This window comes from Cyanistes caeruleus, chromosome 10, assembly GCF_971803275.1.
Source record: "Cyanistes caeruleus chromosome 10, bCyaCae1.hap1.1, whole genome shotgun sequence".
NCBI classification, from domain to species: Eukaryota; Metazoa; Chordata; class Aves; order Passeriformes; family Paridae; genus Cyanistes; species Cyanistes caeruleus.
In genome coordinates this window covers 14,696,764-14,716,084 of record NC_141710.1, presented here as the reverse complement: position 1 = coordinate 14,716,084, position 19,321 = coordinate 14,696,764, and the positions used below count along the sequence as shown (strand labels likewise).

General features: G+C 44.8%; 1 long non-coding RNA gene across 1 annotated transcript in view; it reads left to right on the top strand.

Moving 5' to 3' along the window:
• LOC111933450 (uncharacterized) overlaps nucleotides 1-19,321 on the top strand; it is a 103,637-nt gene that overhangs the window by 30,227 nt on the left and 54,089 nt on the right. The window lies entirely within an intron of this gene.

Sequence of the window (19,321 nt, the reverse complement as noted above, 5' to 3'; positions counted from 1 at the left end):
TAGTTATTGGAGAAAGTGCATTTACACGTTCTGTCGACGTCTGATGCCGGGAAGAGGTTTCTTAAATAACAAGACACAGGCTATTATGTGCATTAGCTTTATTATTTTTTCAAAAGTGTCTTAGCCTTTGGGGACTGAAGGTACTTAATAATATGTTGCAATTACAGTGTGCCAATGTGTTGTCGTCATATCTCAGGTGTTTGACAATCAAACAAGTGCAGATTAACCCTTAGATGTCCACTGGATTTCCAGCTAGCTGCTTTTATGTCTAGAGCTTGTGATGTGTCCACAGTGCAGCAATGCCCAACATACATCTGTTGTCTTGGAGCATTGCCAGAGGCTGTCCCAGGAGGAATGTCCTCTGCCACCCCCAGGTAAGATTAGCCCACTTAGGAGATACGAGCTCCATGCTTTTGGTTTGTATGGCCTGTGACTTTGTGAGCAGAGGTGTAGGGTGCTCTGGAGATGGAGCATAATCAGACAGCTTGCCCCAGGAAAGCCTGTGTTTGTGAGGGTGTTTGATTTAACCCCACCTGGCAGTCAAGTACCACACAGCCACTGACTCCCCTGGCCCTGGTGGAGAGGAGAACAGAAGAGAAAACAATACAAACCTGATATGTTGAGGTAAGAGCAGTTTAGTAATGCTGGTGGTATCTGGTAGCCTGCTCAGACAACAGTAAGATAAGAGAGAAGTCCTAAGCCAGAGAACCCACCAAGGGGAGTTGAACTAGTGGTGTAGATGAAAGCTGAAGTAAAATATCTCATGGATAGAGCTGTTCAGTCCCTAAATAAGGACAATATGAAATGTGTTCTGCATTGTGGGTTTTCTGTTTGTTTTCCTCCTCGGTATAGAAAAAACTCCCAAAATGGATGTCAAGGAATTGTTCTGTTGAAACATGGCAGGTACATCACCCTTAAGTTATAGAAAAGATCCATTTTGAGTTGCTCTCTGCTAGATATTCAGGTACAACTTGTCATTATTTGCACTCTGTATTTTGTAGCTGTCTGGATGTGGACAGAAGCAGGCAAAGAGAAAAATGGCTGCTGTCTGTAGGTACCAAACAGCAAGAGCCCAAAGCAGACAGCCTTCATTTGCTGGACAATATAGGAGTTTCTGTAGTTAGTGTGTAGTGTTTGTTGTTTTTTCAATTTTTAATTTTATTTTCCTTTGGAGTATGAATACCACTCAGAGGGAAAGTTTAGATATGCAAGAAATTCAAGGAAGTTTTAAAGACTAGGTACAGAGGCCAAGTAAAAGCTCTGAAGTACTAATTGAGTTATAGCTCTTAATATGGTGCCTGGACAGTAAATAAGCTAAAAGGACATGAATTCTAGAGTGGCAGGCATATTTTTTTTTTGGCGGATTTTCTTGCTTGGTTGGTTGGTTGATTTGGGTTGTTTGTTTCTTTAATTCTGAAAAGAAGTTGTCTCCTCCTGAGGAAGCTTGGCTGCCACCCAGACTAGTCCTATCTAATCGTTAGTGACTTTCTGCAGTGAGAAATTAGGTGATGTGATGGTGCAGTAGACAAGCTGCAATACCTTGTCCAGGGCAGAATTGCTCTTATTTGAGTAAAACCTTGCACCTGCAGTTAAGTCAACAGTGGAACTCAGGCCTGGGATGTTTCCTTTATGGGGCAGGAGTATGTAATTCTCCTCTGTAGTGCAGGCCATTCAGCAGATCATCAGTCCTCACAGCATAGCATTACAGGTAGAGATATCAGGATCACCAACAAGGTTAAGGCTTTTCCATGAGAAGCCAGTGTTCACAAGAGCTCCCAGGCTGCAGACTTTAACTGCTTCAGCCTATGCCTACTGTGCAAAAGGTCATTCTTCTCTCTCATTTTGGTCTTGGTTTTGTTTTTCCTTTCTTTGTGTTTTGGAAAGTTCCAGCTCGAGTAGTTCAGCTGTTTTGGAGAAGGAGACTGGAAATTGTTTGTTAATAACAAAAATAAGTTTAATTGTCCTCCTCAAGTTCCATATTTTAGAGCAGGATCTTGGGCTTTAGAGGACAAAGTTCATGGGGTCCCAATGGTCTTAAGGAGATCTCTTGTGTGACATGTCTATGGAAGGCTATGTGTTGCATTTCTTCTTAAAAAAAAAAAAAAGGAAAAGCAGTTTCATTGTGTTCATTGTCTGCCAGCTAATCCTCCTGATGTTTCTCCTGCTGGGATTGGAATATGGGTGAAGCTGAGCTGGTTTGTCTTTGGTGGTGTTGCTCCCAGATGAAGGTGCTTATTGTGGGGCCAGGCTCTTTGAAATGGAAAATGTCAATCAGATGGACATGACCAGGGCCTGGCAGATATTCTCAACCACAATACTGGATTTCAGGGCCTTTTTCCACAGTGTAGAAAATACTTATCTCTATATTTTGCTTCTAAAAACACTAATATGAGCTACACAGTTCTCTCTATTCTAGGATATGCCTTACCAAAACCCCACCCTTTTACGATCACGTTAGATGTGTCTTCCCTAAGTCGAAGGAAAGCCCTTCTGTAGGCTCGTGTTTTGGCAGAAAACAGAGTTATGCTGCCGATGTTGGTATGAGCAGGGAAGTCTCCCTGGTTTAGCTGCTCAGACCAAACCTTTAAAACCTCCAGCAACAACTGAAGGTATTAAGGAAAGTCCTGTGCAGAAGCCTGGGAGGAGGGAGACTGGTGAATGGGAGAAAGAGGAGGAACCATGGTCAGGACAGGAAATAATGGTGGATCCTGTTACTAGGAGAATCTCCACAGTGGAGGTTAGGACTAGACTTCTTAGTTTTTTTTAATTTACTGGTAATGCCTAAACTAATCTAGGTCTCCATGCTACAGGAGAGACTCTCCATGCAAGGGAGACTGGTCTCCACTGCTCACAGTCATAGGAAATCAATCAATCTTGTATGCTCTGAGCTGCTCATTGCAGCTTCACAACTTTGCTTGGAGCAATAATTCTTTGGTGAGCTTCAGGAATCCACTTGACTTCTCCTCATGCCTCTGGAATTCAGGACACGGGCTGTTCCTAGAAATGCTGTTATTCCTTAGGGTAAAAATCCCTGGAGAGGATGGACTCCAGGGCATGTAGTGATAGGACAAGGGAGAATAGCTGTAGGATGCAGAGGGGTAGGCCTAAATTAGGTTTAGATATTAGGAAGAAATTCTTTGCTATATGGGTGGTGAGTCACTGGCCCAGGAAAGCTGTGGACTTGCCATCCCTAGAGGTGTTCAAGACCAGGCTGGATGTGGCTCCGAGCAGCCTGATCTGCTGGGAGGCTCCCTGCCCACAGGAGAGGGGGTGGAATGAGATGGTCATTAACCATGCTTTAACCTAACCATTATATGACTGTCATATTTCTGGGTGCCTTGTTAGAGCTCTGATAGCTGTGATTAAGACTGAGTAATGAGGTGTGACTCACTGAAAGCTGACTGTGAGAGTTGGCCACTAAGCTATTGCTCACCCTCAGCATTTGGATCACTGTAGGCCTTGGCTTGCTCAGCACACAACATGACCATCCATGCTGGAGGGCAAGAAGGAGTCAGCAACCTCACAAAGTAGTCCAAGCTGTGGAAAGAAACAGTAAGCCATCTATTCGTATAACAAAAGAAGTGAAAAATGAAAGCCAAGAGCTTCATAAAAGGGGATTTTCTACCTTCATGTTAAGAAGTATGGTTGCCTGGAACCATGGAACAAGTTTCATGGGAGAAATCAGCTCCAGCTGGGAATTGGTCCCCACTTTCATGTCTACTTTACAGGTCTAAATGGATTTGTTATGCTTCATGGGACACCCAAGAAGCAGCCAGCTCCATGGCTAACTCCCAGTCAGCTCAGCAGCTGGCCTGCTTGAGTAGGATTGCTTCTCATACAAAGCTGCTTGCTGATGGTTCCAACAACTTGGGCCACTTGGATGTCTTGTGCCAGCAATTCCTATTGGTGTGGGATTAAGAGCTCTCACTAAGAGCTTTATCCTGATCTCTTGAGAATCCCTAAGCAAGTGACTAATGCACTTTAGGTGCTTTGGAGGTAGGAAGAAGTCTTCTTTGTGGAAGCTTGATATTTGGTAGCCCTATGTGGATCATCCCAGTTCCTCATGAAAGCCTCCTGGCTGCCAACAGGTTTGTAGTCCTCATCCTGTAGCATGAGCAGAGCTCTAGAGAACTTATATTTTTCATACTGTCTGGAATCCTGAGCTCCTCTATGATATTTTTTTATTGTTGTTTGGGGTTTATTAGACCTCCTGGCAAAATGGCTCATCTCTTTCTTCCATTGGATGCTAGATTCCTGGGAATGTGTTTAGAGGGAGAATCTGAAAAATGCCTTTTACCTGGCAGCGGCATTGTTGCCTGGAAATGTAAAGCTAATTCCGCTGAGCTATAGCACTTGATTCCTGGAACTGCATGAGACAGCTCACACAGCATGGAAGCTGCTGCCACCTCACTGATGCAGAGCTTTAGGGAATTATGCAATTGCTTTCATGCCTGAGCAACCTGTGTCTTCTGGCTGGTGGTCATTCCTCTGTGCAACTACAGAAGTGTGGGTATACAGCACCCTGCTGTCTGCTCCTGTGGCTTCTGGTAACACATGGTGGGAGAAGTAGGGAAAAAATTAACCCCACTATGAACCTGATAGGCAGTGCAATCCCTTAAGTGATGCATGTGTGGGAGCAATTCCTTCCTGACCGTGGCGTACATTTGGCTCATGTCCTGAAGAGCAGGATTTAGATCACTTTTATCTTTATTCTCATAGCTACAGGGATTGTTAATGTCTATAAAATGACCCAGCTGCAGTATTTGACTTGGTGACCTTCACTAACAATGAATTTTATAGACTGGCTATATAGTAGGGGTGGGGAAAGATTTTCCTTGTTCTGGAAGAATGTGGGAATGCTTTGTAGAGATGCAAGACTGGAAAAGAGACTTTGAGAGACTGTCTACTTCATTTACCAGCACTGATCTAAGCAGTTGAAATGTGTGATGCTTTCTGGTGAGAGAAAGAGGAGGGACTAGAAGATTCACATGAAGCAAAGCATTTATCCCATGGCATAAGGGCTGTATTTACACACGGTGCTTGTGCTCTGGTGTACGTAGTTTTAATTCATATTTAAAAGTACTCAAGTTATCTCTGCATGAGTCCTGGCCTAGGAGCTTTGCAGAGTGAAACCACCCCTCTGTATTATCCCTACAAAAATTGCCAGGCATCTTTACCTTGTCCTGAGTCTGTGCCCCTGTGGCTCAGGCCAGGCAGTGAGAAGTCTTTTGCCTCTCTGTGTGGTCTGCTTGTTAGAAGGCTCATTAGGATGAGCTGAGCTAGGTGTTTTTGTGGCAAAGGCCTCGACAGAGACTACTGAGTTGATTTGTTTGGTCATACGCAAGCAAGTAAGTGGAGGAGAGCTCTCCTCCTGTACCTGTTCTGAAAGGATCCAGTGGGGCAGGTTTTTCCTCTCAGTTCATTCATTTTAAGTGAAGACTGCTGTAAGAGCTGAGGTACCCTTTGCAGCCAGCCTAGGGAGACACTGCTCTGACTGGAAACCCATCTCCTTTCATGCTGACTTATTTTGAAAGAGTAAATTCCTCTTCTCTTACTCCGTTTACATGCTTGCTGTCAAGTTATAAGAGCAGCATTTGACAGTGCTGATGCCGCTGTTTGTATCAGCAGACAATCACCAGCCTGGCAAGAGTGTAATTTGACAAACGGCTCATGACATTATTATTCTTATTCATTTATGGCAAAAGAAATGCAGCAGCAACTCTCTTCCATGGCATGAGCACCAAATGTCTGTGGCATCAGATCAGCCAAGGCTCTTTTTGAAAAATTTAGCCATACTCCCCCACATCTTGCTAACTTTACAATCCCCCATGGCATCTGTGTGCAGTGAACTGAGCTGTTGAGACTAAATGCAATTTGCAATCAGGCTTCTGTTAACGTGGAAATGTACCGGCTGCTCTCCTGCAGTATGGATTCTCATGCTGTCTAGCATATGGTAGTGTTAAACCCAGTCTGGAGTGCCTCTCGTTACCACACTGTTGAGTGGAGAACCCTGAAAAACAAGTGTGAGAGAAGTGTATTTTGGGAGCCAGCTCTCCTCTAGCACAGCTTGTTGGGAGCTATCAAAAGGAGACCGTACCTCAAAAATTGGCCCTGACAGCCGTCCAGGCAAGCACGGGAAGCTGACTTGAACACTGATGCAAAAACCGTGTACTTACCAAGGCAGGTATTGCACAGGGAGAAGGGGACAAGGAGAATCAGACAAGAGCAAGTTCATTATTAACAAGTTAAAAAGCTAGAAGCAGTCTATTCTTCTGCTCCCGGTATGGGAGAGATTTTGATTCAGGAAGATAGCCTTGGGTATGAAGCCATCAGTTATGTAAAGACTTGATATAAATGTAGGAAAAAAAAGAACTATATCCATCCATGGAGGGAACAAACAGGTGAGTCTTTTAACCATTAAGTGTTCAATTCCAGCTTTAGTTCACTGTGTAGCACATAAAAGTAGTTGTGGAATTTCTTCACTGTTAGCATGTCCCCCTTTGTCATGTAAGATAGTTTAATTTTAATTTTGCTATTTGAGTGATATGAATAATTCAGAGTGTTTTCTCACTGTCGGCTCTACATGTCCTCGTCTCTTCTTCCCTGAGGCGCTCAGAGCACTGCCCTCAGTGAAAAAGATACAAGCTGCATCTGAAGAGAATTGGGTTTGAGGCAAGTAATCTGCTGCTGTGGGCCAGCAGGGACATGGCATCTGAGTCATAAGCTCACAGTGCTGCTTATTCATCGCTCTCTTTGGTCAGTCCCACCCTGAAGACCACAAGCATCTGTTCTACAATGTACGCCCATGTTATTTGTTACTTGCAAAACCGCCAATTTGTTTGGTGCCCTGAGCCTTTGATGTGTGAAGAATCTCAGCTGTGGGCTGTGGCCAGAAGTAAAAGTTATCAACTGAGTGCATTTGATCTTAACACCTGTTTTTCTTAGACACTTCTCTGAAAATTTCTCATGAGTGGAAGTTCTTTCAATGTAGACCTGTATCTGGCTATTGGGAAGAACTGGAGACATAATGGGTATCAGTAGCTCCAGGAGTATGATTACAGGAGCTGTGAATACTGAGATGTGGAGGGAAAAATGGCAGTAGATCAAAGGCTATTCTTCCATCCTGGAATCTTCAACCCTGGATGCTTGACTCTATAAATGACTGCAGCATCCCAAAGTGCTTCCTGATAGTGTTATGTTTAAATAAGACTTACGTGCCTGTTGGAAATTGCTGTTTCTTTCTTTATTGCACTTCTCTATACTGCTTGGTAGAGCTAAGGCATAGGACACTGTGTATTACCTGGCATGGACTCTTTCATTTGTTCTCATGTCTGCAATATTGCCTTGTGAATACTTCAGTGTCCTGACCCACAATGTTGTGATGATCTGAGATGGGGACAGATATGAGCAAATCTGTGAGAAAAATAGAAACAGGCTGTTGGCTAATGAAATTTGTTGGTTTTTTGGTATTTTTTGTTTTTTTCCCAAAGAATGTTTTTAGACAGGAGAAATACCTGGACCAGATAGCAGATGAGGTAGACTTTGACCTTTCTCAGTTCCAGATGGCCAGAATATTTCATGTGTACTCAGATGGAGAAACCGTTTACTTTACATGGAGTTAAAAAATAGGTGTGCTTATCCCAGCCTTGACCCAGCCTCATCTTTCTATTGTCTTTACTTCAATTAATAATGTGAGGATTGACCTGGCACAGTCATATTTTTAAGCTTTAGGCTACTGCAGTTTTTGCTTTGTGTGGGTAATGAAAATGAGGGTAATTTCCAACATGAGAACTGAATAGACCAAGAGACATCTCATCTCCCCCAGGAGGTGACTAATCCAAATTTAATCCAGGAAGATAAAAATGCATTTTAAGGAAGTATCTTAGCTAGGTTTAAAATCTGAAAAACGTGATGGAATTCAAAAAGAAACTTGTGTGTTTGTGCTTATATGAATATGGGTAGAAAAGGGAGTATTTCCAAGAAACTTCTTATTTCAGATTCCTAAACCTCTTTCTGAGAAAACCCAGATGTCAATTTTTTTCCTGACTGTGAGTGGTTAGTTTGTCCTCAGTAGTGGGAGGACAAGCAGCTATTGCTTGTCATGTTTATCCTAAATGTGACAACAGACAATCCCTAACTGTGTAACTCTCTCTTCTCCTCTTCCACATGGCATACTCACTTAGTTGCCTCAATGATATCCAACTGGGCTCCATCCCAATTATTTGCTTTTCTGGTAATCATCCATGTTTCCATGTTAAAAAAAAAAATAGCATTGGAATAACTTTGGTTTTGCAAAGCAAATAACTGAGCAGACACTCTATGCATCTGGAAAGGAAAGAAGGGAGTATTCTTTTTGGGGAGGCATTTTCTTTGGGTTTAACCTATAGCCTCCGGTTCCCTCACCAGTGACCTTAATGTGCTACATTCCTGTAGCTTTGGTGCCCCATGACAAGGACAGACAACATCTATGAGGTTCTGCACAAGACTCTGTTGGCATTGATGCCACTGGCTGCTGGGGAAGTACCTACAGCACTGAGACCCCAAATGCTTGTGAATTCAGTCTGGCAGGATTCACTTCAGATGACTTAGATCTGTCCAGGCGCTATCCCTGTTTTGAAGGGCAGGAGGTCTGGTTTGTAATGTCCTCATGGAGTCTGACAGAGACCTCCTCTGTCCTGTTCCTGCTTGGTGATCTGAGCTTTTCTGATGACCAGAAGTGCTTGGGCTTTGTGTTCCTTTGCCATGAGTGTCCCCAGGTTATGTGGGAGCACTGTTTGTGTCCATCTCTCTAAAAGGAGGTTCTCCTGTTGCCCATGTGTGCAGCAGGAATGCTGTGTACATGGTCATATGTGATTTGTGACTCAGGTTTTGATTGACACAAGTAAGTTTCCCATCAGAGCCACCTTTACAGTGGTTGTCTGCTTCTACCTTGCTGATCTTTTGCTACCTTATCTCATTTGGTTTCAATCCTCACCCATTGCTGCAGCTTTGCCTGTTGTATTTCTAGTTCTGATTTACAGAGGCTTTAAAGAAAGAAGAAAACTGCAGTTTCAGCAATAGAAATAGATGAAAAATTCTTTACAGTTTCTGCAAACTGCAATGAAGTGTCAAGAAGTTGGTACAGAGGAAGCTGTATGAAAGGCCAAGATGGACAGGTGCTGCATCTTGGGCCTTTTGAGAGAGCTGGTGAAATTAAAAGGGCTGAGTTGAAGGCATATTTTTGGAGATCCATGGGTCATAGAGAAGAATGTTGCCATGGTGTTGATTAAGGAACACCTTAGTTTACCTGTTTAGTTTAGCTGTTAGTTTACCTGTAATGATTTAAAAGAAAAAAGGTTTTAAAAAAAATAGTGGTTGTGACCTGAGGGCCATTGGGAATTGAGAGCCAATTTTTGATATCCTTCGTTCTCATATTCTGATGGTGTGCACAGTAATTCACAATCATTTCTTAGAAACATGCTTGAGGAAAAGCCATTGATTATTTATGCTTGATGGGATTTGCCTTTGTTATTCTGGGGACGAATATGAAAGGTTTTGGGAACTTAGTAGCAAGTGAAGCCATCAGTTCTGTGATGGGACTTCAGAAGTAGAACTGTAATACTGTAAAATATTCAAATTTGACATTCATTTTTGACTTTTGGTCAGTTCAGTTTCCCTTGGCCAAACTTGGGATTAAGGAAATTATTATCCAGAGATATTTACTCGTTCATAGCACGTGAAATGCTCTAATCACAGGCAATTTTTGAATGGCCAGGAATAAGAACTTGTTACTTCTGTGCAGCATGGTCTGTTTACAGAGTAATGAAGGGAAAGATGTCTCCATAGTAACCTGTAAAACAGGCAAGTCTACTTCTTCCACTTCAATACAGTCTTCAGTAAACAGATTTTACAGCTTTTTTTTTTTAAAAAAAAAGCAAACAGACTAAACCACAGTTTTGGATTATGTGACTTCCATTACTACTGAATAGCTTCTAGGTTCAAGATCTGTCCCTCTGCTTCCCCCTCTTTTGTTACATTTAAAATGATCCATGAAAACCAATAAATTCTAACAGATGTGATTTGCTGTTCTATCAAGGGGTTTCTACCTGAAGGGTTCTTCTGCAGGTGGAGAGACAGGGCATTGTGAATAGCCTTTAAATGTGTAAACAGATACTGTGAAAACATTTCTACTGACTGTGGATAGGGCCAAAAGTCTTAAGCTTACCTTGAGACAGAAAATGTGATCAAGCCTAGGTATGCGATGGTATTTTCTGAGGGTAAGGGGAGTTAATGGATTTCTGGCAAGACTATATCCTTTTCTTTGCTTGAGATCTAAAAAACAAGAAACAAAACAAATGCGCACACACTTTACCTGCCAGAAAACCCAAAACCCAGGTCCCCAAAAACCCCATCAGAAATTCTTTAAGTGGAGATAACCATGGCTTGAGACACTGGGCATACGATATCAGTGACTTTTTGAGTTCCCATTTAGTACTGCACTCTACAGGCCATTATGTTTCCTAGGGGGCTCCCCTAGGAAGCAGGTATGTTTTTTTTCTGGGCAGAGGAAATAAAAGCTGCCTGCTGGTTTTTGTCTGTTGCTGCTTCTGGCAGACAGCTGTGTGTGAACCTCTCCTGTTGGAAGGGCAGATACCAGGTGACAGAAGTGAGGTCTGGCACACAAAAATAAAAAAGGATGGTTGAAGGAGTGACTTCAAATATCACTGCTTTCAAATTCAACTTTCACTTGTGTTACAGCAGCCAATGAAACCAGTGGTGTCTGGATGTTTGCTGTGTGGCTCTGGCATCTGAATGGGGACAAAGATTGAAGAGACTCAGGCTCCAGACTCTGGAAAAGGGACAAAAGGTAGGGCTTGCTCTACAGAGTGTCCCAAGCCATTCCTTGTACTGGTAGCTATACTCTTTTGTGTCTTTGTTTCATGCATCATGACCAAATCTTCAAATTTCCCGTGTGGCTCTGGAAAGATGGCTTGTAGGAGATCCAAAATCCAGCTGGTTTTCAGGTTTTATTGATGTGAGGAAGGTGGCCCTAGGGATATAGGGGAGATAAGTTTCTGGGACTCCCTGTTTCAGTTGGGCTGGTCTGATTTCCTGTTGGTATTTCTCAAGATAGCAGATGAAAATGAAAATTACAGATTGCTGGAAAATAATTCTAGTTACTGTTTATTTTTATTTTTTTTTTAAACTTTAGAGTTTTATTCTGGTGAAAGCTGAAAAATGATGCAGGGGCCAAACATCTGTGGATCCTTATGGTATCTGAGCATGATTCTTGACTGTTGAGAGCCTGTTGAGTTTTGGATAACATGTGTTCCTCTTTCCCTGGAACTGTTCTAAAAAACTGTAGATGTGGTTCATAGGGCCACAGTTTAGTGGGGGACTTGGCAGTGTTAGGTCCAGGGCTGGTCTAGGTGATCTCAGAGGTCCTTTCCAACCTGAATGATTCTATGAATCCTTTTACTCCATGATTATTTCCCCCTTCCTGGTTAAATCATACTGGTTGATATCCACATTCATTTTTGCGGCTCCCAGTATCTCCAATTGCCAACTGTAATCCTGCATTAATCAATAATAATCAGAGCTGTCTAGTTGCTGCCATCTGTTTTCTCGATAAGGGCTGTTTTAAAAGCAATTCAACTTGTGGCAGATCACTTCCAGGGTGTGGAATGTGGAATGGGCCGGGGGCTCGGAGCCAGCGGGCAGGATGGGGACAGGCGCATCCCGGGAGCACGGATGCTCTCGGGGAGCAGCACCTCCTGCTGTCCCTGCCCAGCCCCTGGGAGCCGGGAGGCTGTGTCCCGGGGCTCCGCTGTGTCCCCGGGAGATGCTGTCGGTGGCCATCTGCTGCCACCTCCCGTCCGAGGGCCGTGCCGTGCCGAGCCGCTGTGCGGTGCCTGGGGGAGCAGATGGAAACCACCTCCAGCCCTCAGGCCGGCGATTGCCGTCCCCCTGAGAGCTCTGCTAGTGGTGCCTGTGCCTGCAGGGGCGGCCGGGATCTCAGCCCTACTGCGTGCCACTGCTGGCTGTGACCTCGCTCACTGCGGTTTTTTCCTGTCTCCACCGTGCAGTGGCCTCATTTCTTTCTGCAGTTTGCTCTTTCTGGGTACCTTGGCCACCCAGATCCCCCAGCCAAAGAGTGAGCGATGCCGAGAGCTTGGAGGTGCCCGGCCAGCAGCAATAGCAGGAGGTGAGCTGGCTGCTTCCCTCTGGCAGAGCAGCAGTGCGGGGGAGCAGGGGCAGGACTCCTCTCCCTTTTCCCCCTCGTTGCAGTTCACAGCAGCTCCCGGCTCCCCTGGCCCTCGCAGTCAGCTCTGGGCTGCTCGCTGGGGCCTGGACACCAGAGCAGGGTGTGCCACACTCCTGTGCCAGAGCTGCTTGCTGCCAGCCAGGCTCGGGCCAGCCGGCTGTCCTGCTGCTGGCCAGCCCACAGTGACTCGCTAGCACTGGCCACTAGTAGTTGCTTTTTAATTTGGATCCCTGTGCCTCCTCTCTGTTTTGGGGGGAGGGCAAGGTCTATTCTTTGTCCCTGCTTGCTTCTATTTCTTTGGCTTGTTCTCTAATAGCTCTTGCAGCTTCCCCGCTGCCTGCGGTGACTACAAATTTGAGCTGAATTAATCCCAGACAGAGGCTCAATCTGAAGCAAACTTTCCTTCCAAAATGTTCGGTCTGAAAAGACATGAAAGCAGGACGGGCTGGCCACCTACCTTCCCCGTGTGGGTCTCATCCCAGGCAAAAGTTTGTTCTCTCCCTTCTAGCAGGACTGAGAGGCTCTTGGTGCTGTGCTGGGCACTGACCAGGCACACATGGAAGGGGGGAGTCTGTCTGCCAGACCTCAGTGGGCAGACAAACAGAAAACAGCAGCGTGGCTGGCACTCACAGGTTTTGCTTGCCGCCCTGGAAGCAGCCCTTGGTTGCAGCAGAGGTGTTGCTTCTCCTTCCCCAGCTGGCCCAGCCTGCTGGCACTGCTCAGACCTTCAGCCTGTCCTTGTGCAACCCTGTGCTGGCCATGTCTCACCCTGTTCAGTTATCCCTCTCCATGGCTCCTAGAAGCATCAAGATTTCAGCTTTGGTTTCTCCCTGCTTCCTTTCTCAAGGAGTCTTATTTCGTGGCATCCTGCCCTTTTGTGCTGAGGCTTGTTTTCCTGCTGCCTGACTGAGGTCAGCATCTGTTCCCACAGTCCCTGGCCAAGGGGGCTCTCTGATACCTGATAACACAGTTGCAGGCCATAGACCCTCTCTGATAACAGCAGGATATTAGATACCAAGCAGCCGCTCCTAAATCAAACATAAGGAAACAAATTTGCTTCTTCATCTCTGGGTCCATGTATGCAAGTATTCCCCATAAAGAAAGAGGTACAAATGATACCCTGTTTTGGGAACCACCACAGGATCCCCTTTCCCACAAGGAACCTCGTGGTTGGTGTTCCTGGCAAGGGCTTTTCCTCTGAATTCAGATGCTGCTTCTTCTTTGACCAGAGACTAGCAGCCCTGTGCCTGTGACAGGTAAAAAAATACTCTGACCTGTTTTCCTGTGGGATCTTTGGAGTTTTGGAGTCTTGGGGATTTCATAGTTGTTTTTTGGTGTGTTTTGTTTTTTTTGTTTTTTTAACCTTGGAGCTCCCAGTGCTGTCATATTTCAAAAGAGGCTGAAATGCCAGAGCAAAAGCACGGAAAGCCCTTGCATCCCCCTTCCACAGTGCTGTGCAGAGCACATTGCTGTGCCATGCAACAAGCCTTTTCTTTGGAATTCATAGATAATTGCTAGTCCTGTCAAAGGCCATTCATTTTAGTAGCGTAAAAATCACTATGGTTTTATTTCAAGCTTAAGAAACCACTTTGTCAGACTGGGCAAATTTTACCAAACCAGTATGCGGGCTGTGGGCACAGCTGGAGTTAAACAGAAAGAGCCCAGTTCCACAAATACCGAAGGTTCTCTGACTTGATTTGAAACAGGGAAACAAAGTAAACAAGGGAAGGAAGGGCTGGGGAAGTGGGGAGAAAGGAAGGGGAGAAAACTTCCTCCTTTCTGACGAAACTGTTTTCACCTCTTTATTCCAAAGAGAGGATTTCTGACATATGGGGTTTTAAATGTTTGTTTGCTTTGCCTGCATGGTTGTTTACTGCTCTGAGAGTCTGCTGCCTTTGCTGGCATGCTCAGTCTTTCAGGGAATATGACAGAGTGCAAGGCTGTTTACTTATTTCTACTAGCACTTATTTAGCAGTGAAGTTTTCTTCTGATCCAGGTTTTGCTAGGAACTAGTAACTGTTGCAGGAACATGGTGGTTGTGGGGATCTTAGGGGAGAACCATTGCCTCCTCTAGGCAGTATAGCTTCAGTTACATGCTTTGCTATCACTGGTGTATTTGGCTCCTGGTAGGGGGTAAGTTCTTTTACTCCTGAGTTTTTTCCACATGGAGAAATGAAGGACTTTGCAGGGAAGAGGAGGGAAAAGGAAGGTGAGGGAGATGTTTATCAAAAGGCCATGCAGAGCATCTCTGGGAAATCCAAAGTTAGACAAGAGTTTTCTGGGTCCCTTACCCCTGCTCTGTGAACATCCACCATCCTTACATGTACCCTCCACCAGCTTCTCTTTTCTGACCAGGTGAAGTCAGGCTCTGTGCTGTTCCAGGGGTGCAGCACAGCTGTGGGCCATTGAGGACCTGCAGAGTTAATGGATGAGCCTGGCCTTTGCCATCAGCTTTGGGCTAGCTCAGCTGGAAACTTGAACTTGTAGACAAGCTGACTATTGCTCTCATACAAGTTCATGACCCTTAATAAGTTTCATATTCATTTTGCCACATCTCCATATGGATGCAATCATTTCTCAAGGATCCTGAGGTGGATGCTTTTTCTCCTTCATCCTCTTAACTGCAGTCATGGGAAGGAGGACCTTTGCTGCTGAGGCCTACTGCAGTACACCTGCAGACTAAACAGCAATCTCTGCGCAGCTTCAGGCTGGTCCACTGATCCAACATGAAGTCTGCTTTTCCTTCAGAATGATCTGCTTTTTCTCTGTATTTCCACACAGGAAGAATGAATGACACTTCATTTTATTAAAACCAAAAAGGAGACTGTTGGCTGTTTTGCTCAGTATCCTCATCAGTACTGCCATGGGGCTCTCTGCTTGCTCTCTGGATTGGGTCAACAATATGCCTCTGAGCCAGGATTTTTCCAGGTAGTAATCTGAGAGCTACTGATGCTGTCTGAGCAATGCTATCCTACAATTAGTCCGAAAAAATGTTCTTTGTACATACTTCTGTTTTGTCATTTAAAGGTCCTAAACCCCAGATCTTCCATAACTGTCTTTCAAGGAGGCAAAGACTACTTGCTATGTACTGGAATGTGTCCTTTATATTTGATATTAACTAATGGGGATGAAATTGCTCTTGGCTCTTGATATTACTGAGTGTTCCCTTTGGGGGCTGGATTCCTTCCCAGCAAGTGGTAGCAGCTACCAGCAAAGGTGAGTTTGACATTGCTGCAAACTGTCCCTAAAGCAACCCATGTAACTGTGCCAGCACTAACTCCCTTTGTTCGGATTATTTATTGAAGGTGAACTCCTTGAGCATACAGAGCACAGAATGTTTTTGTGAGTACAGAAAAAGACCCCAGAGATGTGTTGGAGGAAAAGTTTTCAGGGTTAAAACCGTGTCAGGCACTGCATAGGCTGCAGGCTGCTACCTCCAATTGCTTTTGGCTACTTGGTTCCAGGCAAGGGGCAGCTTCCCTCCTTCTGAAAGAGCCTGTTGTTTCCAGTAACTGAGAGAAGAGTTACTGTTTTTTATGGTTTAGAAAGCAGGGAGCAGGAACTGGGATACTTGGCCCTCTGTGCCTTATTCCTATCTATAAAGTGTGGGTGACAATATTTTACCTTCTTCAGAGGGACATTTGCAAGCTAATGGACAGAAAGTGCTCAAGAACTCCCCACCTCGGCAGTTGGGACACCTTGGCAATCTGCCCAGTAGCTTTTAACTGTGCCTTACCTAAACAACAAGTGACAAAGGCATAAACACTTTGTCTCTAAAGAGCTGGCTGCTCACTGCATGCTGTGGGTCTGTGGACAGTGCTGCTCTTGTGTTGGGAGGCTTCTCCTCCCTCTGCTCCAGGTTGCACAGAAGCTGCCTGCAATTCTGCTGGCAGAACTGCTTTTTAGCCAAATGAGAGGGTTCCTGTGTTTCAGCATCACCATTAACTCGGAGAAAGTTTGGCTAATGAGCCTTGGTGCCTGCAGGCCCCTGAAGGCCGACATGCTTCTGCAAGCCCCAGAATGGGACCGTGCCTGCTACCTCCAGCCTCTTGCCTGAATGCTGGCATTTTTTATGGCACTGCCATTATGCTCTCTGCTGGCTCTAGACACTCAGAACTAACTCTGTCATATCTGTTTCTCTGGATGTTTATGCTGTAAGACTGGGAGCAGAATGCAACCCTGAAGGCGTTCAGCAGTGTTAACTTGCCCTCATTGCTAGTGTATGAGAAACCTGCCATGCTGTCTCTTCTTTGATATCTTCCCTGGATTTGTGCTGCTGAGAGGCTTCTCTGATCTCTTCCACTGAATGACATCCTAGAGCGAACTTAGCAGAAAAAGGTCTCTGAGTTTTAAAACCAGAGTAATCTTTAGGAAAGGAGTAACTTAGATCTTTGATGGTCCAAAAGGCCTGACAACTGTGGCATGCAGGAGAAACCCAGTTGTTCAAATAGTGGAAACATGAAGAGAAAAGTGTTAGTGTCAATCTTAGGTTAATTGGAAAATATTCAAAGGACTTTGTTTTGCTTAATTTTGAGGTTAGAACTTCCCTGGGGTTCTATGAAAAGAATGCAACGCTGGCAGCTCCTTTGAAATACGTAGGAGTGAGCTGCAAAGCAAAGTTGTTAGAGGGGACGTGACCTCCTCCTGGCTGGTTGGACAGCAGGAAAATGAAGATGAGAATGTTATGCAATTGCTCTTGCTTCAAGAGCAGTCTGTGGTGTGACATAAGTGCATAGGTATGAAGACATCCTTTCGAAAGCAGATCCTCTGTTCATCCCGATACCCAACATCGAAGAAGAGGTTTCCTAGCTCCCACCTCTCTCCAAATGCACACATGGCCCATGGAAAGCGTCAGACAAATCAGGTGTCTTGTGCCTCCACTGACCTGTCACAAACACCACTGGCAGCATCGGTGGTAAGATGTGCATTGCTCTGCAGTAAAAGGCCAGGTTTTTTGATAAACTGTATGTCCTTGTTAAGGCCACCCTTTTTTTTATTATCTTTTGTTTTCCTTTTTTGCTTAAACATAAGGTGTTTCAGGGCAGGGAGTGTCTTAGCTTACATTTTTGGAGTATTCTGCAGAATGGGAACCTGCCCATGGTGCTGGGGTCTCTTGGCATTCCTGGTTGTGACCTGTGGGCACGGGAGGGTGGGAGGACTCACCCAGCAAGTCTGGAGCCTGCAGAGCCAGTTCAGCTCAGGGAGCCTCTGGGGCTTGATGCCATGAGAGGGGAGCAATAGAACAACCACCTTCTCTGTCCTTCTCCCTGTGCCTTGTGCCAGGGTAATTCCAGCTGGGCACTCTGCTACACCATCTGCAGTAGGGCAGCACGAGTAGGTGGGGACTTACCATCATACTGGCTAAGAAGAAGTTTGTGAGCAGCTCTTTAGCCTGGGAAAAGTTGAAGGACCCTATTCAGACAGGAGGCAGGTTCACTTTCCTAACCTGCTTTAGAGGAAAGGAAATTCTCTGGGATTTTGAGGCTCTTCCTCACTGTATTGCCCAAGAAGCATTTCAAGCCTTGGAGAGCCTTGAAGACTGGTAACCATGTTCAGGGTGAGATGTTTAACCACATACCCAGACTCAGGACATTGGTGGTGCAGGGGTGGAAGGAGGGCCCCAAAATAGGAAACATTGCCTGGGAAGTGAGCATATCACCAGCCTGATCAGGACCTCCAGCAGACCTCTTGGAAGAGAGAATCCTACAAGATTCTTACAAAGAGCAGAAGAGATTTTCAACCATTCTTGGCCTGTGTGCCAGTTCTGCTGATTGAAAAATCACTTCTATTGATTGTAGAACTTTTTTTTCTAACAGTTTGAATCACAGAATAGAGAAAGTTGGTGTCAGGCCTCTCTTGGCTTTTTGCTTCTTCCCTGTTTTGAAGGCTGAAATGGGCTGTTCTAGTTTGATCAACTCTGTAAGTCATGCCACAAAAATCTGCATAGTTCCCCTTCTGCCAAAAGTGGGGACCTCTGTTCTACCCCCAGAAAGGTACCCAGTCCTGGGCTGCAGACATTCATGGGAACAATCCATCACTTCACTTGTGCTGAGCCTTCTCACACAAGCCCAAGGTAATGATGCAGGTTTTGTTTTTCTCCTCAATTTGTCTGGCTGGCTCAGGCTCCTAGCTCGTATTTTTTGCTCTGAATTTTACCTGTGGCTTTAAGTGCACTGTAGTAAAAATACTTTTCCATGCTGAGGGAACCAGACAGCACTTCTAGGCTATCCTGAAGCTGTTCATCGACCTTCTCGTTTTGCTCCTGGAGTGCTTAGAAGGCTCTGGGAATACTCATTATTAGTGTTGTGTAATGGTTACAGTGCACTCCAAGAGTCAACAATATGTTGTAAAAAGGCCATAAGCCAACACCCATGTGGACTGGCCCCTTCTGGCCAACAAAAAATAACCTCTGGAGAATTTTAACCTCATACTGTCTGCTATTAGCATTGCTTTCTCCTGTGTCATCATCAATGAGCTTTCAACTTAGGTTGAAATGCAATTGAAGACAGCATAAATATAGAAAAGAAAATTCTTGAGGAGAAACCCCAACTTTACACATTATCTATAATTATAGACTGGGCATTGTATTAGACTGAGTACAATTTTATGTTAACAGAGAGTAGTATCCCTTCTTTAAGAAGATAACTGATTCACTAATGGAATAAATTGTCATGTACAGCCAATAAAAGCATAGATAGTTTTTTTTTATGCATTTTGACTCTGAAGTGAAGGGTCTGAGCTTCTAGCTTTGCTGTTACCTGTTTGTTTTGTTAATACTGAAGCAGGTGAGTTGCTTGGGAAGTCTGGATGATCCAAAACAACACAGAACAAAGGTGTTCCTACCCTCTGATGGAAGCATAGTCCAGAGGGAATCAAAATCAATGTAAGCTGTAGTTTTGGCCAGAGCTTGGAATGATGCCCTTTAACAAGATGTGTTGAAAACTTCCATTACATAAATGCCCATGACCAGTTTTGCAAAAGATGCAAAAGAGAGACATGAGTCAAAGCCAAGCACGTTTTCTGTGCCTTGGAAATGAATTGCCTCTAGTGAGCCCTCCTAGGAAGTTCAGGCTGTTT